Here is a 26,948-nt window from a genome sequence, read left to right as displayed (position 1 = left end):
TTCAACATTAAACCTCATCTGCCATGTAGTTGCCCACCCCATTATTTTGTTCAGGTCCGCTTGTAAGGTTTCCACATCCTGCATAAAAGATATTGGCCTGCTTAGTTTAGTATCATCCGCAAATACTGAGATTGTACTCGATATCCCCTCCTCTAGATCATTTATGAATAAATTAAACAGGATTGGTCCCAGGACAGAACATTGGGGGACCCCACTTTCCACACCCACCCAATTCGAGTACTCCCCATTTATCACCACCCTCTGGACTCTCCCCTGGAGCCAGTTCTCTATCCAGGTACTCACCCTATGGTCCATACCTACATTCCTTAGTTTGTACAGTAAGCGTTTGTGGGGAACGGTATCAAAGGCCTTTGCAAAGTCCAGATACACCACATCCACAGGCTTTCCTTTATCTAGGTGGCAGCTCACTTCATCGTAGACTACTGATGTTAGGCTGACCGGCCTATAGTTACCCGGGATATATCTCGGCCCTTTTTTTAAATATTGGTACCACGTTGGCTTTTTTCCAATCAGCTGGCACCATACCCATCTGTAGACTATCCTTAAAGTTCAAGAATAATGGTCTGGCAATCACCTGGCTGAGCTCTTTAAGAACCCTCGGGTGCAAGCCATCCGGTCCCGCTGATTTATTTATGTTAAGTTTCTCTAGTTTAGTTCTAAGTCTATCCTCTGTTAGCCATGGCGTTACTTCCTGAGGTGTATTTTTTAGTTTATCATTACAAGCTGGGTTAGTGTAGCCCCCCGATTCTTTTGTGAAGACTGAAGAGAAGAAATGATTTAACACTTTTGCCTTCTCTCTGTCCTCTGTGGCCAGATTTCCTTCGTCGTCTTTTATGGGGCCAATGTGTTTCTTACTGTTTATATACTTAAACAATTTCTTGGGGTCATGTGCTTCCAGATGTAGTCTGAGTCTGGGGAGTCTCCCCACTGTATCCAATGAGGCCTCTTGTTGGACAGTGGAGGAAACCTGGCCAATAGCGCACCAGAGTTTATGGCTGTCTCAGTGGGCGGAGTTCGCCGCAATGCACCCTGGGATTGGGTATAAACCTGGCAGGAGCATGTGACAGAGTGTCTTTGGTGGGAAGCAGAGTCCCAGGAGGAGGCTGACGGCTGTCTCTCCTCCTGTCAGAGCGAGTGAAGGTCTCCTGGGCAGTCGGCCTGAAGGACCGGAGGTTGAGCTGGGCTGCAGAGAGGGATTCAGAGCGTTGCTGACCGAGTGGAGCTGCTGGGCAGGAGTTTACAGGAAAAACAGTGTTGTGAGTACTCAAAATCTGCCCAGGGGTCTGCCTAAGAGAGGGGGCCACTCAAGAAGGTCAAAGGGATACAGGAGCCAGCTAACTGGTAGTTGTGGCATAGAAAGGGGGTGCCAAGTGTTAAGCCCTGAAGATAAGGGAGTGAAAGGGGGTGCCAGTGTGGGCCCTGAAGTGTTTAGCAGTGCAGCAAAAGTGTACAAGTAGCTACCTCAGGAAGGAGTACCTATGGCTAAGAGAGGATTTCTTTAATTGAAGCTCAGTTACAAGAATAGTTCAGCGTTAACCGGCATCCGGCCAGCGTTAACCATCATCAAGTCAGCGTTGGCGGGCATTCAGCCAGCGTCAAACAGTACTTCTTAAGTGTCCCTGCCAAATTGTGCATAGTTGAGTTAAAGGAGTATCCCACTCATCCCTTCTCCCATCCAAGTTCCTAAATAAATCAAAAACCCAAAGATACTGGACTGGTCCTTGTCTCAGTGCTCACAGTGTGAGAAACATGCCTAACTGTGCTGTTGCCATTAGCGATAACCCAGGGGGACCCATATCCAGCAAAACGGCTGGGAATCGTGCTACATTTGTCACACATTTTTGCAAATGAAGAGACATCCTTTTATTGAGGTGCTTAAAACAAGGATCTTGGTATTGGTGCAACTAGATGATAATTATTTTCCTTTCGTTTCTGGTCCATGGCAGATGAGGGACATCTTTATAACAGAGCCCTGGCTGGCAGGGGTTCCAGTCCTTCCTTATTCCATTCAAGGCTAAAAATAAATACATTTTTTTACTTTATATACAGCTTGGATTGCTATGGTGATCCAATCACACAATTCTCATTCAGCTGTTTATTTAATTGTGAAAGAATTCAGTCAGTTTTTAATTATTTATTTTTTATTTCCCTTGTATTGGAATTATTATACCTTGTTGCAGATATCAGAGGTGTGTATGCCACAGATAGAAATTTGCTGATTGACGGAGATTGTTTTATATATAATGAGGAAGTGACTCACGCACTTACAGACTACATTCTGTGATCTCTTCTCCGAATGCTCTATTCTTCCAGCAATAACACTTTCCACGGCTGCTTTTCATGCTAACAAATTGTAATATCTGCAATGTTTTCATAGAAACAAATGACTTGTATCTATTCTGTTTCTTGGGCTTCATTTATAATCTAATGCCATTTTTGCTTTTGATGGAAATACTATATAGTTTAAATACACAATCTCATTTCAAATTACTTTTAAATTCGATATCTCAGCACTGTTATGGTTCAGATTCAAACAGTGAAGGCTACAAAATAACACTAAAAATCTGCTTGATCAATAGGATTGTATCTTCTTTTTCTTTTTTATGACTTTTTTCATTAACTTTCTGTTATGACTATAAAGAGCACGTGAGTCAAACACAAGGCCTGGGGCTGAAGCCGGCCCTCCTGCCCATTTCATGTGGCCCTTGCACTTCTCCAGCTGCAGCAAGCCTCCTCATTGTTGCCCCACCTTGTCTAAGAAGTCAGCAGTAGAGAGGATGACAGAACTCCTCCACCAGATCTTGCACTTCGCTATGCAGCCACAGAGAGGCTTGCACCCCCCCCCCCCACCCCCTTCCCCGTCTCAGCGATTGGTAGCAGAGAGGATGACAGAACTCCTCCTACAGATCCTTCACCTCAATGTGCAGCTGAAGCACCCCCTCCTCTCCACCGCCCCTGGTCTCCACATTCAGCAGACTCCAGCCCTCCTTTGGTCCTCCTCCAGACTCTGCGCTTTCTGCTGCCCAGCTCCACCCCAGCTTCTTCCTGGCAGCAGCACAAAGGGGGGTGCACTGTGATGTAAGGAAGGGTGGAGGACTTTTGGCTTCTAATGATGGGGGGGGGGGGGCTCTTGGTATCTGATGTAAGGGGAATAGGGTACTCTGGAGATCGAGTCTTACAGATACAACCTCCCTTAGATGGCGTCCATAATGCTGATGCGGATGAAACTGAGTTTGGCACCTCTGAAATAGAGTATTCTGGATCTTGTCAGGGCTAAAGGCCCATACACACGTACCGATTGTCGGCCGTAAATATTCGGCCAACGTCCGATCGACCGATTGTCGGCTTGTTAGTATGATGCTTCCGACAACCGACTGACTTTTCGGCCGAACAAAATCTGGTCTGCATGCTATAAAATTTTTGTTGGCCGTCACCAGAACGGCCGATTGTTCGTCAGTCAGTACAGATTTCGGCTGACAAAAGCCAGATGAGCAAGACTGGGCATGCTCAGAGAAAAAAAAACACACGGAAAGTAAACCAGCACATGACATCACTTCTGAAGTTGGTTGTTGTTGGCCGACAAAATTCGTGTGCAGTCTTGAGCACTTTTCAACCAACACGACAGCACTGGACAAAAGACGGCCGATCGTTCGGCCGATAATCGGTACGTGTGTACGGGCCTTTAATGTATTTAAAATTTACTCTTATTTTTACTCTTATTTTCTACATACTGCAGACTTTTTTCTGTAAACAGTCAAATCAAAGCCTTAGACTCTATTGACATCAATGCGTTTTTTTATGCTTTTTCCCGAAATGCAGGGAATTTTTTAAAACTTGGGTTCCTATGGAACACAATCACATCAATGCATTTTTTGTGCTTCTGTGTTTCTGGAAAGGGTCAGACTTTTTTAAAAATGCAAACCCGTGCTTTTTTTGGTTCACTGGACTTCAGTGGAAAAATGCTGCAGAAAAGCATGTAGTGCATTTTTTACTGTGACGATATGTGTTTTGTTTTTTAATCTTCATTTTGCTGTTTTTAACAACAAATTTGCCCAAAAAAAAGCATAAACGCAAATTGTGGTTAAAAAAAAAAAAAAAAAAAAAAATGCAAAAAGCACTGCAGAAACGCTCAAAAGTAAACTGCATGGGTGTGAATGGAGCTTTCGTTTTGAATTAAGCTCAGAAGACGCTTGCGGAAAATAAAAAGCTGCATGCAAAATGTGAGTTTTTGTGGTGGCTTGTAGTATCTTTTTTTAGGAGCATAAGCGTTTTATTAGCGTTTTTACAGTAAACGAAGAAAGGAGAAAAAAAGCTTAAACAGCTGTTGGGAGCATTTAGTGTCTTTTTTCTGCTGGAAAAACTCTCCAAAAAAACTATACAAAAACTACTTTTTTTTTTTTTTTTTGATGCTTCTAGACTCTAAAGCTCAAAAAATGCTAATGGGCTAAAGTAGTGTGCATGGACACATAGGATAGCATCATTTAGCTTCTGGGAGCAGTAACAAAGGCTAATAACTGCTTCTCTGAGCTTAAAAAAAAAAAAAAAAAAAAGAAAAACTGATATATCTCGGCCCTTTTTTAAAAATTGGTACCACGTTGGCTTTTTTCCAATCAGCTGGCACCATACCCGTCTGTAGACTATCCTTAAAGATCAAGAATAATGGTCTGGCAATCACCTGGCTGAGCTCTTTAAGAACCCTTGGGTGCAAGCCATCTGGTCCCGGTGTGCATTGGCGCCCAAAACAGCTGAAAACAGGCAACATTAAGTTGTATGGAAGGCTATGAATGTCTATTGGTTATTTCTACTTCAGAGATATAATCATTAAAGCCAAACTCTGTAATCATCCTCCCTTACTCCCAAGAGCTCCCACTCTAAAGGTCTCCACAGCAGATTTTAATTCTATTTCTGTGCTCGGCCTTTATTCAACTGTGCATCTGTGCATAACCCTCAGCGCTGCAGAGAGAAGTGCTGGTGCAATGATATCAGCGTTGCTCTCTGTACCATTATATAGTGGAAATACCCCATTAGGGGGCATGGTATGACACCCTGCATGAAGACCTTGTTAGCATAGTTGCATAGTTACATGGTCAGGTTGAGTTCAACCGATAGAAAAAATAAATAGAAAACCTCCATATACAGAACCCTATATCCATAGCTGATCCAGAGTCAAACCAAGACTACAAAGCATGGCTCAGGTTGCTACAATGGGGGTGGGGGGGAGTCCTTCCTGATCCTTTTAGGGCAATCAGATATTCCCTTCCCTGTATTAACAATCTCTGGTGACATTGTGATAGAATGCTTTTCAGAGTTGGTTGACAAGCCGCATGAAGGTGAGTATTGCAGCCTGGCCTTTATTTCATACATAGCTTGGGTGACCATTTTATTAAAGGCTTGAGATTGGGTGTTAAATATTGTTTTTTCTTTATATGAAACAAAAAAAAGATTGTAGATATTTCAAAAGGAACTGTCGCTTCAATTTGTTTTTTGCATGTTCTGTCCCCCCGGGGGAAAGGACTGCAGAGGAAGGGGTTATTCCTCTTGCTGCTTGTGTCAGGCAAGTGCTGGGGGCCAAGGCAAGCTCAGGCTATCAGGCAGCTGCCTCCTTGCTATCTATGTTGTCCAGCTGCTAAAGAGGAGTACCATGTCCACGATAGGATTACAAAGCCTGTAGAAATCTGTATATTACGTATACTTTGTTGCCTGGCGAACACTAAAAAAATTGAAGTGCGTGTTCTTCTTTATCTAAGGAGATTTTAAAATGTTATATTTGCAAGTGTAGCGCTACCCTCAAAAGAGTCGCTTGGTAATTGAGATTCTCTGGTCTGCTCCTCAACTCAATGAAAAACTTTGGCCCCCTTGGCACGCCTAGTTGCGTCAAAGTTACTGCATGCACTTCTAGGAACGCAAGTGTGGATACCTTTTAAACTCGACTGTGAACTAGTCTGGAAATGGAATCAGGAAAAAGACAGAAGACTGTTTAGGGGTAAATGAACTCAACGTATTGGTATGGGTTACAGTGAATAGTGATATGAGCATTTAGAAGGTAGGTTCAAACCATCTGCTAGACAGTATAATCCCTATGCCAAAGTAACTTATAATAGAGTTCTGTACCGCTACACTGGAATTAACTCATGAGTTAACAAAGTCATAAACCGTGCCTATAAGTATTAGCTACAATGTGAATAAAAGTAGTCTAGAGTGCACTCTAGGAGGATGGCTAGCATATGATGCAATGTCCCCTGAGGAGTACCTCTTAGCATAGGCAAGAAGTAAAGGTCTGTATGTACAGTAACAGCTGTAAAGGGACAGCATTAAATCCTAACTCTTAAAGCGGAGTTCCGGGCACAGAAGTCATTTTTTACTAAACATACCCCCGGGACAGTCAGGGCTAGCACATTCCACAATGGCTAGCCTCTGATCTGTCCCGGTTCGCACTTACCTTTTAGAAGAAATACTTACTTATAAAATTTCTTCCACAGCGTTTCCATCTCTCTTGTGGGCAGCTGAAGCCGGCGTGGTCCTCTTCTGTGTCTTCTTCCGCGTCTTCTTGTCCCAGAATGCGCCTGCACCGGCCCCTCTCGTCACTTCCGGTGCGGCGCCGCATTCCTAAACAGCTTCTGGGCATGCCCAGAAGCTGTTTAGCAGGGGAATGCGGCGTCGCCCGGAAATGACGAGAGGGGCCGGTGCCGTCGCATTGATTCCTGGGAGCTATGATGTTCAGCTCCCAGGAATCATAGCGAGACAGGAAGTGACGGGGTGAGCCGCGGCTCTGAGGGAGGAAGTACTCTGAGGTGAGTATCTTCGATCTTCAATTACAAGGTGAGTAAACAAAAAAAAAAAAAATAACTATCCAATTCCTTTTCAGGTTAGGTCTACCTAGCGGAGGGGCACAAAAAAAAAATATCGTTTTTGTGCCCGGAACTCCACTTTAACCACTTAACGACCAGCCACGTAGATCTACGTCGGCTGACTTTGAGTGGTTATACCGGGATGATGCCTCTAGCTAGAGGCATCATCCCGGTACCGTTGTTTGAAGCCGGCGGTCGGCTTTCCGTCGGTAACGATCGATGCGGCTCGGGAGCCGCTCGATCGTTACCCGGGGGGGCGGGAGGGGACGTCCCCCCCCTCCCGCCGCCTTCCGCGGCTTTGCTCGGGGCTCCCGTCCCACCGGGAGCCCCGAGCACCCGGCCGGCACCTTCCCCGGGCTGGATGGAGTCTCGATGAATGTCGGAAACGGCATCGATCGGGTCTCCGATGACGTAACCCGGAGGCGGCGTCCATGACGTCACTTCCGGGTTACCGTGCCGCAAAAGGCGGCAGATTTAAAAAACGGCTGTATGCAAAAATGCCGTTTTTGGCGTTTTGCATACAGGGAAGTGTAGTGGAGGGGTCTAGGGTCTTTTAGACCCTCGATCCCTCCATAAAGTGTACCTGTCACACATATTGCTGTCACAAGGGATGTTTACATTGCTTGTGACAGCAATAAAAGTGATCAGATTTTTTTTTTTTTAAAAAACCTGTAATAAAGTTAAAAAAAAAAAAAAAATAAATAGGAAAAAAAAAAAATTTAGCCGCCCCCGTCACCGTTAGCTCGCGCACAAAAAAAAACGTATACGCAAGTCGAGCCGCAAATGAAATCGCTGTTCAAACCACACATGTGAGGTATCGCCGCGATCGCCAGAGCGTGGGCAATAATTTAAAAAAAAGAGCTACACTCTAACTCAAAACTGGTAACCGTTAAATAAATTTAAAGCGTCGCAGATTGAGATCTCTATTGACCGTAGTTTGTCGCCATCCCACGGGGGGGCGCAATTTTAAACCGTAACATGTTTGGTATCTATTTACTCGGCGTGACATGTTCTTTCACAATATACAAAAAAAATGGGCTAACTTTACTGTTTAGTATTTTTTTAAATTAGTGAAATGTGATTTTTCAAATTTTTTCCAAAAAAATGGCGTTTTAAAGACCGCTGCGCAAATACCGCGTGACAAAAAATTTTGCAATGACCGACATTTTATTCTCCAGAGTCTTTGCTAAAAAAATATATATAATGTTTGGGGGTTCTAAGTAGTTTTCTAGGAAAAAATACTGGTTTTAACTTGTGAACAAAAAGTGTCCGAAATAGGGCTGGGGGTAAAGTGGTTAAGCCAGTTAGCATTGGGGCTCTGTTGCACTGTTGGTGCACATGAATACAGTCACCTCTGCCAGCAGCAATTACAGCTACAGTATTGGAATGGCTGTATGGTCAGTTCCTAAAGGGTTCAGTCTTTCTCTAGAAGCACATAGTAAATCCCCCACAGCAGCTGCCCCAACAATATTGCAGCTCACCATTCGGTCACACACACAGTGATCAGTCCACTCCCTGTTCTGCACCTAGGTGAGTCTGGCTGTTGGCACATCTGGATCCCGCTCAGGCTGCCGATCTGTAGCCGGTATGGTGCACATTGGAGAGTGCACATCACTGTCCAATCTCCCTCAGGGAAAGAGGAAGCTGTGTCCTGTAAAATGTAGAAAATGCAGCTCTTTTCCTTCCTCCTGGCAATCTCCCTCTGGGAAATGCAGTTAAAAAGCTATTTTTCAATAGCCTCTTGCTTCTGGACTACAGATCCCACAGTGCAGTGCTGCCTGACTCAGTCTATTGAACTCCTCTTTCTGATACTGTACAGCTGTTAACCAGTTCAGCACCACAGGGCAGCAGCTACAGACAGCAGCTACAGCCAGTGTTTCTCACCCCATTCTTAGCCAAGTATGCTTTATGTTGGCATAGTATACACCAGTATTTCTCAACTCCGGTCCTCAGGGCACACTAGCAGGCCAGATTTTAAGTATTACCTTGGGGAGATGCAGACTATAATACTGCCATCACTGAGCAGCAAATGATATCACCTATGATGTATTTCAGTTTTCTTGCAAATCTGGCTTGTTAGTGTGCCCTGAGGACCAGAGTTGAGAAACACGGGTGTACACACCTGCACGTGTGCACTGTGATACTCCTAGCACAGCTTGCACTGTGTTTTTTTTTTTTTTTTAACTTTCACTGTTTTTGCAGTCGCCCTAATTGTTCTCAGTGCACATTTGCATTTTTCCTATATTAGATTTGCATAAAAGGTTAGGCTTAGTTTTTATTTTATTTTTTGGTCTGCCCCCATTTTGTTTTTATTTTTAATTTTTACTGAAAAAATGCTTTATCTCAAGCTAGATGACCATTCAACTAGGTTATTTGATGAAAGATACCGGAGTGTTTTTACAGCTTGTGTGTGTGCATATATATATATATATATATATATATATATATATATATATATATATATATATATATATATATGTGTGTGTGTGTATATATATATATATATATATATATATATATATATATAGTGGGAGATTAGCTCGGTGGCGGACGTGGATGACCCCTTTGGGGGGGTTCGTTACACAGGGAGATAGCCGAGAAGTGGTTGCAAACAACAGTTTGGTTTATTCTTGCAATTTACTTCACACAAGTGCAAGCCTCAAAAACAGCAAAATAAAAATAAAACACAAAATAAATCCTTGCCACTGTGGGCGGCTACCTTCTCACATACAGGAACCTACCTATCGAGTCTGTCTCCAACCTACTGTTGGGCAAACTTTGCTGATCCTAGAGCAGACACTCAATAGTCCATGTTTTTTCTTCACACAACAAATGTCCATTGAACATGTCCCTTTTCCTCTTCACATTGAACACATTCCTTTGTTTGTCTCTTCACATAGCAACCATTCCTTTGCTTGTCTCTTCACATAGCAAACAGTTCATTTATTTCTTCCACATAGAAATAGTTCATTTTCTCACCTTGAGAAGTCTTCACACTTTTTACCCTCCTCAGCGCACATCGCTCCAGGAGGTCTTCTCCCATGCTCACACAGCGTCGGGAGGCACCAATCTGACTGTCCTCCTCTCCCCAGCTTCACACAGCGTCAGGAGGCAGCAATCAATAGACTTCCCTTGGACAAATTATAGAGGCCTTAACTTCCTCATTCCGAACAGCTGAAGGCCTTTCAACTTCCTTAAGCCGTCCTGGCTACTTTTTCAGCCGACACCCTATAGTAATTGGTGAATTTTCTAAACCAGGTGGAAATGTATCTCCTGTCTGTGACTACATCCACAGATTTACATGACTTCCTGTCACAATATACACACATATACATACACACACACACACACAAGCTGTAAAAACACTCCTATAATGTGAGTGTGTATATTATTTATTTATCTAGTGTTTTTACAGCTTGTGTGTGTATGTATATGTGTGTGTGTGTGTGTGTGTGTGTATATGTGTATGTATATTTTTATATTTATATATAATATAATTTTTTTTTTTTCTTGAGTTCGGTTGATATTTGTTCTTGTTATCAATCGATCTTGACTGTCTATTTTAACATGTCTCTACCCACTACAGCTTTTTGTCATGACAATGAGTATGCAATTCAAGGGACTGTCCCTGATTTGGAACAAAGTCCCTCTGTTACTCTGTCACTCTTTCCTCATTTGTCCCTCATTTTGGTCTGATCTATATAGTTGCATTAGCATTATTTATCTTTCAAAAAGTGTTTTCCCAGTGCTAAAAAAAAAAAACATGATCTTGTATAATTCTCCTTAAAGAGCGTGTTTGGGGGAGGGGGGGGGGGATGTCCTATGCCTACATACTTTTACTAATAGATATCCCTCGTTCCAATCTTTAAAAGTTTGGGAGGTGTGTATACAGATGTATAGTAAATATATACTTCAGGACAAAGCATGTAAAACAAAACATTCCCATTGTACACTGATGGACCCGAAAGCATTAGAAAAAATCATATTTCTGTTTTAGGCAAGCCACTGGTTAGCATATGTTCAGATATGGCAAAACACACTAAATTCACTATGTGTGCATGTCTACATCGTAAATTCATTTTAGATACAAATTTGGTATCTGCGCATGATTGATCAGCTGACGTTTACACATGCTTTTAGTAAATTGGGTCCATTATCTCTTAAAATCTTGATGACTTCTTTAAAAACATGTCCACTTTAACCCCAAAACTTCTTAAAGAGGAACTTTACCTCCTATTAAAAAAATTAAAAAAACTGTGCCAAATGCCCATCCCTGTAGTAGATAATAAAACACATAAATTACTTGTCCATATAGTCCATCTTCCTGCAGCTGAACTTTCCACGGTGGTTCTTTTCTTCAGCCCTGCCATCTTGTATCAGGGAACCTGCTATTCAGGAAGTATCTGATATAATAATCCAAGATGGTAGTAGATGACACTGAGACTGAGAAGAGTGACTGCAGAAACAGTGTCCAAGTCTGCCCCATTTTTTTTTTTTTTTTTTAAAGCCATTTTTTTTTCTTCTTTTTTTTTGATGTTGTAGACTATATCCTTATGAGATGTGTGGACCCTGCCCCTTGGTAATGCACCTCTGCATGTACCTGTGAGCTCTAGATTGCTGATGCCTCTTGGGATGTGTGATGCAAAATAAACCAAGAGAGCTTTATGGGCAACATCACTTTTTTTTTTTTGCTGAGAAATATGGAACGATCACTTTAAAAAAATATTAAAAAAAAAAAAAAAAAAAACTGAAAACTACTGTATATGGGATTATGACAGCTAAGCAGCTAAAGACTAATATTTAGAAAAGTTGAAAAAGTGGGTCTGCTTTAAGGAGTCAGTGTCATTGTCTAATCTTCCTGCTTCTTACGGCCAATTCTCATTTATTACAGCAACAAAAATATGCGCAGGCATAAAGGATGCACCAAAAAGGCAAACCCTGCCATAGTAACCTGATGTGTTCACAGGAATATACTATACTTTCCCTTTTTGGATGTGACTGAAATGCTAAGGATATTACCTGGCACCATACCGATTGGGAAATATTGCATAGAATTGCATAAACGGAATGGGAGTATACCTGAAATCCTTACATGGTAAGGTGTAAACTAAAGTCACCTATGGTGCTAGGAGTTCATTGAGTCTACATTCCACAGTGATGAAAACACAATCTTTACACAACAAACAGGAAAGGCGTGGACAAAATCTACTGTCCATGTATGGAGAGCATTCAACTCGCTTCACCCTGCTAAAGTAAATTCAAATTGTCATTCACATTCTAAATTGTTCTTAGTGTGAGTCTGATCATTTTATTACGTTACAGAGCATCACAAAAATAACAAGCAGACAATAGAGTTTTAAACATATAAAACACAGTAAAATAAAAAATAAAAATAAAAAATGTATATATTCTTTCAAAGATTCATGTATAAAGTGCTCAAATGCTCCAAAAACTCCATAAGGTGCGAAGTGCTTCATGTAAACCTGCCGTGCTGTGTGCCCCACTCCCCTCTCATATCCCCACTCACCAGAAGGGATGGACCCACAGCTTTTCAGTCTATTTGCATTTGGAAATGGGTCCCACCAATATTAATCTTGGGTCGGCTTTAATAACCTTCAGGCTCAATGAAGCAAATGGTCCGCGTAGTGAGGTACTATAAATAAGTATTAGTTGCGCAAAGTATGAAAAAACTTCCAGAATTGTAGGTAAAAGTGGACATGGACAGATCGTGAGGCTCTTCTGGGTTTGCCATTAATAGCGAACGCACGCTAAGTTTTTTTTTTTGGTTTTTTTCATACTTTTTTTTTTTTTTTTTTTTTTTTTTACAAACGCAAAGAGGCGCGATATTCACAGCACTAGATTTAAGTTTGATTTGACCCCCAGACTGAAAAGCTGTAGGCCCATCCCTTCTGGTGAGTGTGGATACAGGAGGGGAGTGTAGCACGGCATATTTACATGAAGCACTTCAGCACCTTATGGAGTTTTTGGAGCACTTGAGCACTTTACACATTAACTTTTGCAAGAATTTTATATATTTTTTCACTGTGTTTTATGTTTGTGAGCACATTATATTGTTCTATTATATGGGCAAGCAATGTATTTTAAGAAGTATATAGTTTAAGGTAAGTAGACAGCAACTGCACAGATCTTTTGAATTATATATACAGTTCTATGGTTTGAATAGAGTTTTAAAGTCTCTTTCAAATAAATATAGAAATAGAAAAATATTGGGACTGACACTTTTAGTTTATTCCTTTTATTAAGTTGTTTTCTTAATTTAAACCTAGACTTTTATCAGTGCCTGAAAAAAAATCTATAATATTATAACTAGGGATCGACCGATTATCGGCAAAGCCGATATATCGAGGGCCGATATGGACTTTCTCTGATATATCGGAACCGGCTTTTGATTTACTGATATTGCTGATATTTCGGGAAAGTGCATGTACCAGGATGATGCCTGCAGCTAGAGGCATCACCCCGGTACCGGTGTCCATAGCCGACGGTCGGCTGTCTTGTAATGACGACCGATGCGGCTGAGAAGCCGCTCGACTGTCATTCCAAGGAGCGGGAGGGGACGTCCCCCCTCCCGCCGCCTTTCATGGCTCGCCCGGGTCTCCCTGGCCACCAGGAGTCCCAGCATCATACTTTCACCACCGCCGTCTGACCGATTCTCCATTCCTTTGAATTCCGTGCCGCCGAGTACCCGGAAGTGATGTCATGACATCACTTCCGGGTACTGGCGGCGCTGAATTCAAAATCTTACAGCATTCAAAACAGCCAGACTTGGCGTTTTTGAATGCTTTAAGTGCAGAGGAGGAGTTTGGGGTCTTTTAGACTCCCAGATCCCTCCACCACAGTACCTGTAGACATTAAAAAAAAAAAAAAAAAAAATTTAATGTCCGAAAATATCGGCCGATACCGATATCCGATGACCAAAATATCGGTATCGGCGGTAAAAAAACTATATTGGTCGATCACTAATTTTAACCTTGTACTATAAAAAACTGTTTCAGTTTAATCAATTTAATTAGTTTTGTGGGTTAAAGGAAAGCATATGCATATTTAAAAATAAAGCCTCATACACACGCTCAGGTTTTTTTTTCCATTCAACTCAATAGGTTGAACAAAATAAAACTGACCGCTCAGGTCACAGCTGCTGTACTAACCATCTGACATTAGTATGGTGTTCTCCCCTGCTGAGCTGTTGTGTTCTGACAGGGGGATGCCCCCCAGCAGAACACTTCGGTCTGCGCTCTCCTATTGGCTGAGAACACTGATCAGGAGTTGGTCGACCAGCATGTTGTTTTCCAGCATGCTCGTCCAAAAGAAGCCAGCTGGCCAGCTTCTGTTGAAGCAGCTGCCATACACAGGAACCAGGAACCGGTTTTATTGAGCCGGCTGATGTCATCCGACATTCAGCCCGTGTGTACTAGACTTAAAGTGGTTGTAAAGTCAGAAAGTTAATTAATGCATTAAGATCAAAAACCTTCTGTGTGCAGCAGCCCCTCTGAGCCCCCCTAATACTTACCTGAGCCCATCCTGATACAGCGTTGTTGCAGGAGACTCTCTGCTGCCTAAGACTCTCCCTTCTCATTGGCTGAGACAGCTGTGTGGCTCCATTGGCTCCTGCTGCTGTCAATCAGTCTGCGAGCCAATGAGGAGATAAAGAGGGAGGGGCCAAACTGCGGCTCGGTGTCTGAATTGACACACAGAGCAGCAGCTCGGCTCAGGTGCCCCCATAGTAAGCTGCTTGCTGTTGGGGCATTCAGCAGGAGGGAGGGGCCAGAAGCACCGATGAGGGACCCAAGAAGAGGAGGATCTGGACTTCTCTGTGCAAAACCACTGCACAGAGCAGATAGGTATAACATGTTTAAATACATAAAACTGAGACTTTAGGATCACTTTAAGACCTAGTTTACAAAAACTTTAATTGGATTAATATATTTGTCTAAATATAGGACAAATTAGCCAAAAAAAGCCCCCCAAAAATGTAAATTTCTACAGTGAATAGCTAATTTTACATTACGGACTATTAATATTCTGTATTTGTACATATTTTGTGCAGACCATTGCTATTCTAATCTGCACGCGGTCTAAAATCACTGAAGATAATACAATCTTTTTAACTGAAGGATAACCTAAATGAAAGCTATCAAAAATGTATTAGCACTACCTCTTGGGACTGAAATTGTGGTTGACATCCAGTTTAGTGTATAGTTGGCAAGTTTGCATTTATTCTTTTAGGAATTGTGAGCAGTGCCAGCTGTTATTTGCTCCATCAACACAGAACAGCAGAGAATCAGCCAAACGTTTCCAACCCATTAGACCACTTTCATTTGTGATGCTGGTATCCTACAATTTTATATACTTTATTGATCATTAGCTCCTCATGCACACAATTCTGCTTATTCAGTGCTAGCTCAAGAAGTTATCCTATCTCCCCTGACATCTTCCACACATGATTATTCTTCATTTAGCAGGAAGGAGAAAGCTTGCTACATACCGTGTATTACAATCTGATTACAATTCCTGTACAACCTTCTTTGCATTTACCAGCAAATATATACATACAGTCAATTAAACAATCCATTCAATTTATATCCCTATATAGGCCCTTGCACTACATAGTCAGTCATTTCTAAATCTAAGAAGCTTGGGCAATATAATAGGCAAATATGGTCAGCTAGAGTAAAAATAAGAGACATTTTTTTTTGGATAACTTCTGGAAGAATGGTCAAACATTCCCATAGACACACTCCTGGATCTTGTGGACAGCCTTCCCACGATAGTTAAAGCTAGTATAGCTGCAAAGGGTGGGCCAACTAAATATTGAACCCTACGAGTGAAGACTGGGATGCCATTAAAGTTCATGTGTGTGTAAAGGCAGGCGTCCCAATACTTTTGGTAATTATAGTGTAAATTATGCATGTCATACCTACCACCTTCCTGTTATCCCTTCCCCAGCCAGCTCCCATTTTAACCCCCACCCCTGCTGATAAAACCACATCACTATTTTCCCAACTTCCTAAAGGTTACATCATTCCCTTTCCACTTCAAGCCATCAGGCATCGTTCACTAGCAAATTCCCTACCGTCAGCTGACAGATGTCATTTACCGCCAATTCTTGCATCACTCCAAGGCCATTTGGAACCTCGAAATGACAAACACTGCTGCTAGCTACTTCCTACAACCTCCCAGCTGACAGACAGCATTCTATGGTTTTTCTATGGATTTTCCATCCCCTTCTTCCCCAGCATCTTTCCCCAGCTGGCTCCACCCCAACATCGGACATCCATCCACAGCTGCCTCATCCCCCTCCTCCAGGAGAAATCACTCCACGGTCAGCCCCCCCGCATATACCCCTTAATTGACCACTTCTCACGACAAAATCCCTCCCTGAACAGCCATCATGAATGTGAACAATACTGGTGCATGCCACAACCATTATATATGTTTGTATGTGCTGCTACTAGCTCCCCCCCTACACTGTCAGGGAGGTGCAGTTTGTAAACTTTGCCCTGGGTGCTGGATGATCTTGTCCTGGCATTTGCCATATCAGTGAGTTTTTAACAGGGTCACCAGCACTAATACCCCCGCTGGAAGATTTTCCCCCCTTCCTGTTCTGGTGACAACCCAAAATTTGGGATTTTCTTTCACTCTCAATGATAACTGAAAACAGGGGACTAATAAGGGGGGCTAATAGAAGCACAGACAACAATAGAAACTCAACAGGTGTTCTGATCCCTCTCTACTCTATTCACTAAAAAATAAAGTTTTGACTTTAGTCTTACTTAAAGCGCTAGTAAACCATGGCCTTTCAAAAAAAAAAAAGAAATCCCCTGCAAGGCAATGGCATAATGTACTAGTATGCATCGCATACTCTGACCACTGGAGAACAATAACGAAGAGGACAGGAAAACCTATTGATGTACGGTCTCAGGAGAACAATATGGAGAACATTAGGGATCCCTAAATATGAAGGGAGACAAAACTTGAAAGCGACAGGATTAACCTGGCAAAGGATTGTAAAGAGACCAATGAAACGAGGAGCAAATTTAATTGTGGGTACTCGGAGATGAATAGTCTTAGTAGAGAGCCAAACTTTGTTGCCAAAGAAAAATTAAGGACTCACACGGCTATGACGATCTGCAGCTACTTTGAATAGAATTAAAGATCATTAGGTTTTAGCAGAGATGGGGAACAGGAAATGGTACAGAAGAATGATGGCCATTCACTGTGAAAAAGGGAGATTCACCAGTGCTGGCATAAGCGTGGGTATTAGGGCAAACTCTTAAAGGTGAGAAAGGTGAGAAATGAAGGCACAAAGGTACCATTCAACATTCTGGTTGACCCTTTCAGTTTGCCCATTTGACTGTGGGTAAAAACCAGAGAAGTCCAACTTCATTCCAAAGAATGTGGCCAGAGCTCTCCAGAAGCGAGCTATAAATTGAACTCCTCTATCAGAGCAGTGTTAATTTTGTCAACAAATGTTTTCGTCAGCGGCATTTTTATACAGTGACGAAAACGAAAAGTGCAGCACATTTTCATCCACTTATGAAAACTATGACTTCTATCAAATCCGTTTTTTGTTGGCGAATAAAAATGGGACTTAAATGTGAGGCAGGGACATTTTACCCTTGTGAACTAACTTCTGGTGTGTAGTACTAGTGTACGTTACAATTACAGCACTGTGTGCGCATTATTACAGGCCTCCTCTGATGACTGGCATCCAGAGCAATGTGCATTACAGGCCATCCCTCAGACCTGAGACCACCATTCAGTACTCTGCAGCGTTACAGGCCTCCTAAGACCACCGTCCAGAGCACTCTTCAGCATAACAGGCCTCCTCAGACCTCCGTCTAGAGCTCTGTACAGCATTACAGACCATCCACAGTGGCTAAATCTGTATCTGTGAGCTTGTTCAAACCTTAATACCATAAATAATAATCTGATATTGGATTTTTTTACTCCAGGAGTATATAATGAGTTTGGAAATTCTAAAGAAATGCTTTAAATAATGCATTACAATTTAACTAAACACATTAGATTTTAGTTGACTAAAATGTATTTATTAGACTAAAATATACTGGAGATTTTAGATGATTAAAATGGGGTTAAAACTAAAATGAAATTTTAGTCAAAAGACTATAACTAAAACTAAATCAAAATTCAATGCCAAAATTAACTGTATCAGAGATGTGTGAGGGCATACCATGAAAATGAAAGATTCCCTGAAGGTAGTTCCAAAAGTGGCGTTAAGTGACACATTTTAGAAAACATGTCCACAACCACCCAGTTAAGGCTGGAGCCTGCTGAGGGGGTAGTTCAGAGATGAAGTCCATAGAGATGCAACGTCAAGGTTCATCTGGAATAGGTAGAGGTAAAAGGAGACCTGCAGGAGCAGATGTGGAAGACTTAAGCTGGCCATACACTATACAATTTTCTTATTCAATTTCCTTTAGATTTACCTTAAACTATGTAGTGCAAGGGCCTGCCAGATTGCATACAAATTGAAAGTGTTTAGGTTTGACCCTATATCACATGGTTTTGGTAAATCTAAAGCAAAGTTGAACAAGAAAATTGTATAGTGTATGGCCAGCCTTAGACTGCACACAAATGGAGCAAGCCTGAACATAATCTTCAACATTCTACTGAAGAGAGGGCCACTGTAGTGGAGCTGCAGGAAAGCACAGGTAAGTTGTACACCAGTCAAAGAAGTGATTTGGGCTACCAGAGTGTAATAACCTGTAATGAACAATGGTGAACCCCAAAAAGGACTGCTCGATTGAAACTCCCAGGCACCCTAGTCCACATATGCAGGTACTTTGAGTTTTGGGCCCAATAAATGGAGACAACTATAAGGAATCAAGGGAAGGTGGCAGAATTCAAGTTTAGGTCAAGATGACCTCCCTTTGAGTGACCCAGATCCAATAGTTTTTGGGTGAACAGGACAGGATTAAAGGCATAGGCCGAGTTTTAGGTGACAAGATCACTCTGGTGGCATGAGACGTGGGTTCTCTAGATGCCGGGATAGTTGCAAAGGTGGGTTGTTTAAGAGCTTTCCGGAATACCGGTACTAAATGACCTACTGGGGGGTGACATGGACCAGTCTTTTCCAGACCTCGCTCCTGGAAGCTGACAGCATGACAAAGTAATCCAGGCTGGGGGGTATGGCTCTGCCAGCTAGTTAATCCTTAATACTATCCGCTAATCTCTGCCAAAACATGGCAGTAAGGGCCTCATTATTCCATGCTAATTCACAGGCCAAGGTGCAAAACTGATCAGTCATGCTTCTTGAATAAGCCAAAGAAGGGCCCCAGCAGCAGATGAGGCCCTGTCTGGCACATTGAAAGTTATTTCAGAAGGCTCCCAACATTATGGTAAAACTGGAAATTATAGTATTCTGATGCTTCCACAGTGACGAGGCCAGAGCATCACCGGCAAGGAGTGATATGCTGTATGCCACCTAGGTGCAGTCAGTGGTGAAATAGCGGCTGCAAGTTTGAAATGAATTGAACACTGATTGATAAAGCCCTGGCAAGCTTTTGGATCACCAGTAAAGGTGAGGTGGTGGAGGCAGCTGGAGTTGTGAGGGACTGCCCAATACGGGAGAAACAGACGCTTGTAGTTGAGCACAGGATCCAAACAACACATTTGAAAAGAGTCACGTCTAGTAGAAGCACTGCAGCAAGGAGGTAAGAATTAAGCCTGGTACACTCTTAAAAGTTTCTATTTTTTTTATTTTTGTTCAACCTAGCAGTTTAAACGAAAAAAGCCTGAACTCTTCTGTCGGAGCCGCTGTATTAACCATCCGACTATAGTACAGCGAGCTCCCTGCTGAGCTGCTGTGCTCTAACAGAGGGAGGGCCCCCCGCCAGAACACTCCATTGGCTGATGGTTTTCCAGCATGCTTGCCTTTTGGCTGGCTTCTGTCGGATCGAGTGACATACATACAGGCCGAACGTCGGCTGTGTGTTTTTATTTTTACTATAACTATATATACCTGTGTTCCTCCAGGACTCATTGGGCCCTTTGTTGATCATACCAGTTCGTGCTTTGTATGTTCTTTTATTAATCTTTTATTATAGAGGGCTAAAATTGTATGCACTAACACCAACACTTTTTTTTTTTTTTGGACGCACTTCAATGCTAGGAGTTTTTTTACTTACAATGTCACCAATCTTCGGAGTTACTATTACTGGTACTGCTCACTCCAATGCAAGGGGTTATTTTTGGCCACAGACCCCAATATTGGAACACAGTTCTGTATTTATTGTATGTAGCTGATGCAAAATAGTTGGTTTGTGCCAGCTTTAAAATTAAATCAAACATGAAGTTAGGCTTTGAATGCATTACAAACCTTTTTACCTACACCTTGTGTTTCACCTGCATAAAATGTGCATTGATCATGTAGTTTAATTGTGTCATTTGTTCCTCTGTGTGCCCAGTTAATAAGGTAAACCTTCACATTTCTTTGTCAGCAGTTTCTGTTGGTGTTTAAACATTGGACATGGCATTGCACAGGTTAATTCATGCCCTCTGTCAGTCTAGCGTTCTGTTGATGAGAAGATCTAAACTGTAATTAGGTCTGAAACAGACACAAGCAGAAAGTGCAATGAAGGGATGATATGTGTTTACATCACATTACCCCTCCTGCCTTTGTAAGGCAGAGAAAATGGCGTGGCAATAACTGGATGCTGCGTGACCCAGAACAAGAAGTTGTCTGTCCCTTTTTAGTGAATAGGGACAAGCAAGGTGAATGAATACATGGACATAGAGGAATTGATCAGCCATGACACTACAAACTGCAGCCACATGTGAGCCCATCGTTACAAGGTAAGACAAATACACAACACCAGGAATATATATAACTACACTAATTGCTAGTTAATTTAAAAACATTTGAGGTGTACAATATTTTTTTAAGGTTTATATGCTAACCACACCTTATGGAGATTTAGCTAATTTCTAAGACGGTTGAGCTACAGGTAGGTGTATTCTCAGATACCACTGTATTTTACCTTGTGCCTATGTAAGACACAAATAATATTGTTAAATTGGTTGCATGCATAGTTTTTGAACTCTTATCTATTTTTCTCATTGACTTATCAAATAAACTGGTTGCATAAACTCTGTAGATGTTCAGTAGCATTTACCTATTCAAACCGGTTAAATCGCATATCATTTTACATAACTGGTAGAGCCACTACTAGAAAAACATTAAGAATATTTTCTTTTGTATATGTAATAGAAAGAAATATGATTAAAATGTATTTAGTTCTTGGAAATGAGATGTAAGGGCATTTAAGGCTCCGTTCACATCTAGGCGTTTTGGGGCGTTTTTCTGCTCTAGGATCAGCTCTCAAAACGCCCAACAAGACAAATCCTATTCATTTCAATGGCCCCTGTTCACATCTGAGTGTTTTGACGCTGTATACAAAACGCCCAACGCTCAAAAAAGTACATGAGCTTCTTTTTGGGCAGATTACAGGCGTTTTCCATTGATCTCTATTCAATCTAAAAACGCCTGCACAAAAATCGCGGTAAAAATCGCGGTAAAATCGCGGTAAAAAACGCGCGAAAAACGCTACGCTCAGGTGTGAATGTAGCCTTAATCAATTGAAGCAAAGTAACATTTTTTTTCTGTCTAGTCCTATAAGGCTGCTGAGCATTTTCTTTATTTTACATTTACTTCACAAAACCTTTTTTTTTCAGGTGAGTTTTTTATGTTGTATGTATTTAAGTGCAAAGGGCTATAAGTAAAGCTGATCTTCTGTTTTCATGGAAACAGCTTTAAAGCCAAACTGCTTTAAAGCCAAACTCAGGCCAGGGACCAGGTAAAAAAAGTAACATATGTCCCAATGGGGTCAGAAACCTTAACATATATAATGTGTTTTTTTTTTTTTTTTTTTTTTTTTTGAGCGAGCAAACATTGGAACCTTTTTTAGGTTTTCATTGCTGTCTGGGCCTCAGTTTCCTAGTGATTGCCATTCCCTAATTTCCTGTTCTGATCTCATATGGATAGGAGGTGAGAGAATTTCTATCTAAGGGGGCCACAGACAGCAGTAAAAATCTATCTGACAGAATTAATAACCCTTCTCTAAATCCAAACCTAAAAAAAGAAGAACTAGAGTTGGGTTTAAATGTTCATATAAAACAATGGGAAGAAACAAACCTAATTCTTTATGTATTTATGTTTGGATGATTAACCAGTGAGGAAGATGGAGATAAAACCCATTTTAAGGAAATCTATCACAAGTAATCATGGAGACTGCTATTGCTGACCACTCCTCCCAAAAATGATAGTTACCCTGGCTTTAATGCTTATTGAATCACTTGGGTAGTGCTACTCCCATGGGAGTAGCAGGAATACTGTCCAGGTCTTCCACACAAGCTTTGCTCCACCCCCAGGCACATCCACACATTTCTCCAAGGACCAGTCTAGGGGTGTTTTTTGTTTTATTTTTGGAGAACTTGGAAAGGGTTGAGGGAATTGAGTGGGATACTCTTAACAGGAATGTACAACTTGAGTACTAGTGTATGAAAAGCTGTGATAATACCTATGCTTGCAACAAACCGTGGAATTTAACTGTGAAGTAGTAGTAATTTGGTAAATGCAAACTCTTTTCTTTAGAGCCACAAGAGCAGAGTGCCATTTACAGAGGATTAGATGGACTAAGCCCTTCAGAACTCCAACCAGTGTCACCTTTAACCACTTTTCACAAGCAACGCATCTGTACGTTGGCTTGAAGTGGTTGCACCGGGGTGATGCCTGCAGCTAGAGGCATCACCCTGGTAGTGATGAGACAGAGTTCACAGCCCAGTGATTTCAATGGCACCCATTCCCATATACGTCACTTTGAAAATCAGCGACTTTGAAAAGGTGTCTGCATCACTTTGATGCAACTTTTAATGCGACGAGGATCCAAAGAGTGTAAAGTTGGATCAAAGCTGCACTCTAAATTGCACAACTTAGGAGTTGCGCTAGTGGAAACGTAGCCACTAGGCTAGAATGTGACTTTGGAGTGTGACTTTGGAGTGTGACTTTGGAGTGTGACTTTGGAGTGTGACTTTGGAGTGTGACTTTGTGCAGCTTTGATCCAACTTTACACACTCTGGATCAAAGTCACCTCAAAAGTTGCATCAAAGTAGGGCAGGTACCTTTTTTAAAGGTCGTTGATTTTCAGAGTCCCATAGATGGGAACGGGTGCCATTGAAATCAATGGGCTGTGACATGTACTGTACTGTATTATTTACAGTACTGGATTATGTCTTCATTTTTCTCATGAATTAGGATGTACAATGCATCCTTACTGATGGGAGAACACTGGGCGGGAACCTATGATCAGCTCCTCCCAGTGTCCCTCCCTGGAAGTGATGTCACTAGCTTTCAGTAACAGCACCCAATTGCTCAATTGCTTCTCTTGGACTGATCAGGAAGAGGAATTGAAGTCATGTAACAGCACTGAATACTGCAAAATAAAAGTAGAAAAACTGGAATTTTTTCATTTTGACACCTAAGGCTGAACTCCGCTTACATTATTGATTGCAGGGGAGAATTTAAGGCATTAGGCTGGACTTCCACTTAGTTTAAACAAACCCACAGCTGACTTTCTAGCGTCAAATGGGTGCTAACAGCACAAAGGTCCTCAAGATCTCACAGAAGCATCTGTACATGCACAAGGTCCAAAGACAACTGGTTGCCTCCTTCCAACCTCCAAATGACACCTTACTGTAGCCTACATAAACAGGCCTACACTTACTCCAGTGATACCAGACTATATCTTCAGTGGACAGCCCCCCTCAGTCAGCTCTCCTTGGTTCAGGGTCTCAGCATCAAGGCCCTCAGGTAGCCCACCTGAGGCCTCACAACTGCAGCAAGCCCCTCCAGGCTGGACTGATCCTCTCCAGGAAAAGCCCCAAAGCACAGCATGCTCCAAGAATATATACAGTCTCCCAGCACGCCTTCAGAGCCTGCCTCCCTGGGATTTGCCAGGACTGTATCCATATTCATGCTGCCATCTGCATAACTCCACACCTATGGTCCTATGGAAGAGGAGGAAGCTATTAGCCTGGCAGCAGCTAAGCACACTGAACAGACCAAACTAGAGGAATGAAGCTACACTGATTACAGTTAGCAAACTAAATGTACCTAACAAACCATTACAGCAAGACTGGGTACAGTGAAGCAACTAAATGTACCTAACAAACCATTACAGCAAGACTGGGTACAGTGAAGCAACTAAATGTACCTATCAAAACACCACTCCACAAAAATATAGTTAGCCAACACTAAATGTATTTATCTAATCCTAGCACATATCTAGACAAATGCTACATCTGGAACAAATCTAGAAGGAGAGAAAGGCAAGGAATTCTGATACTTCACAGACAGTTATTTTTAGCATGCAATGCTCAAGTCTCTGATGTGAAAAGTATTAAAGTGGTAATAAATTTGTATATAAAAATAAAAAAGGTGGTTTCCCTGCAGGTTTAGGTCATAATGTACTAGTATGAACCGCATACTAGCACATTATGACAGACTTGCCTGCAAACAGAGCCCTCCAGCGCACCGCTGTCGCAGCTCCCCTGGGCTTTCATATTTGCCCGGTCTTCCTTCCAGGTTTTATATCTTCAGCTGCTTGAATGGTCGAGCTGCGGTGACGTCACTCCTATGAGTCACATTGCCGGAGCACACATAGCGGGCCATAAATGTGATCTGAGATGCAAATGTGTGGCTTAGATCACATTACCCGCTGGCAGGCAGGAGGGAGATTTATGACAGAAAAGACCACTAGGGTCTCTTCTGTTATAATAAACCTGGCTGTCACCAAATTTTAACAAACATGACTTTACTATCACTTTAAGATCAGACAAAACTACTTTTTAGAAAAAGAGCATTAGTGGCATTCCTCATTCCTCTGTCATGACAGGGTTACTTTAATGCAGTCCGAGAACCACTCAGTGTTTGCTGTTCTGGAGCGTAAACTCTGATCACAGAATAAGCTACAAGTAAGGAGGTTCTACTGTGCAACAAGGATTTGGTCAGTAATTTATAGGACTGCACACTAGGCAGAACACATAAGGGAATAAAAATATAAACCTTAAGTGATTTTACATAAAATATGGATGTGGAAAATTATTACAGGTAGGCTTCATTAGGGCTTGCGGCTGGGCCAATTGCCCTCCTCCTTAAGCTGCAATAGGCAGCGTATGGGGACGTTTACATATAGTGGGTGCGATGCTTCTCTTCACGCCAGGGGCAAAGTTCACCCAAGACGTAGTGATCGGTAGGTGGCAAGCCTGCTGAATGCTGCACATTCAAGTAAATGAGGAGGCACCGCAAGCGCCCTGCAACCACATGCCATGCATGCTAAGGAGGCATTGCATCAATTCTTCACCGTCTGTCAGTAGCCTCTGAAGCATGATCAGAACGCAGATTGGGCTTCAGTGGCAAGAGTTAGTTAGTATTTTCCTAATGCACCAAAATTAAAATAAATAAAAAAAAATAAAGCCTCCTTGACTAGATTTGTGAGTAGTGGAAAATGAATTTTCTTCTGTGAGTAGCGGTGGTCCAGCTCTTAAAAGCGAAAGTTTAATCTGCTCATTTTTTGCTCTCCCTGGTTCCTCCTTTCCCCCTCAACAGCTTGCTCATTGGTTCTCTGTGCTTGTTTTTGCAATGCAGGCAGTGGGCTTGTATCCAAGAAGAGCTATGCAAATATTAAAATGCCATAATGGGTGGATGCCAGTCCTGAATGATCGGATGTTCCTAGGCAGCTTGCATTTCCATTCAGGCTTCTCCAGGTAAAGCCAATATGCTTTGTGACAAGATTGAAAGAACAGAACACCAATGAATAAAAGGGGTGGTCCAGGGACAGTAAAGCTGGGAAGGAATATCCTAGATGATGCTGGATGTCCTCCAGCCAGGAATTGAGGGGGGGGGGGGGGGCGGGCTCTATTTGTGGTAGCTTCTAATGCACATCTATCAGATCAGTGCAGTGCTAATTTTCCAAACTATAAACTGTATTTTTCACATCACAATCCTTCCACATAAAAAAAAAAAAAAACATTGATGTAAAAAGGTGTGATTTAAAGTTTATGAAATGTAGCCAGGTGTTTAGCGTGGGAGAGAGCAAATCTAGGACACTGTGCTGCAGTAGCTCTGTGTGCTGTCCTCCGATTGTCATGCTGAATGAGCTAACCCAATGTCACCTCAATCCACCAGGGGAAGCTTAAGAGACTTGTACTGTATGCTAGCAGCATAGGACTGTTGAGGATGAGGACTGGGTATAAGGACTGGGGCCACTCCAGGCAGATCCAGAGGACATTTGAACAGTGGGACTATTGCGGCCTTATAGCTCTGACTGGTAAGAGGGCCCTGCTGCCACTAGTAGAGACTGAGCACAGAGGGACTGGACACTTGACTATCAGCCTTTTGCCACTGCATATAGACTTTACTAGAATTGTTCTTATGTGCACCACCATAAAGACTGAAACCCAACACTAGCTGGATAAAGGCTAGGGCAAAGGACTGTCTTTAGATGGCTACTCTACAAGGACTTCGCTTGCTGCCTATAGATAGGGGTACCTCTGCCCTAAGATCTGGGTCTTAGCATAGTCATTCCTACAGTGCACTCTAGCAGTAGAGTACACTGTTATCCATGCAATTACTTTAGGCTGCTATGAAGGTTGCCAGGTATACAGGTATAGATCAATTCAACTATACAGAGCGCCACACCTAACTGCTATAAGCTGGTGATTAGTCTGTCTACAGAATTCTCGATTTGCTCATTTAGGAACATACTACAATTTTACTTCAGCCCGTATAATACTGTATATTAAGTTTTGTTTCCACTAATCAGTCTGGTGTTTCCTGTTCTTGAATTATAGTGGTGTGCAGAGCATTATTCTCTGTGCTTTTAGCAGTTTTGAAGCTTAACCTATTGTGTCAGAAGGACCAAGGTTGTTCCTAAAGTCAAGGCAAAAAGACAGAACCCAAATCAGCAAGCGGTGCCTTCGATCCTTTCTGATTTGATATATACATTTAGGGCATGTGGGAACACATGATAGTGAGAG

The sequence above is a fragment of the Pelophylax lessonae genome, assembly GCF_965119305.1.
Source record: "Pelophylax lessonae genome assembly, chromosome: 9".
Lineage (NCBI taxonomy): Eukaryota > Metazoa > Chordata > Amphibia > Anura > Ranidae > Pelophylax > Pelophylax lessonae.
Note: the sequence above shows the minus strand (reverse complement) of the source record.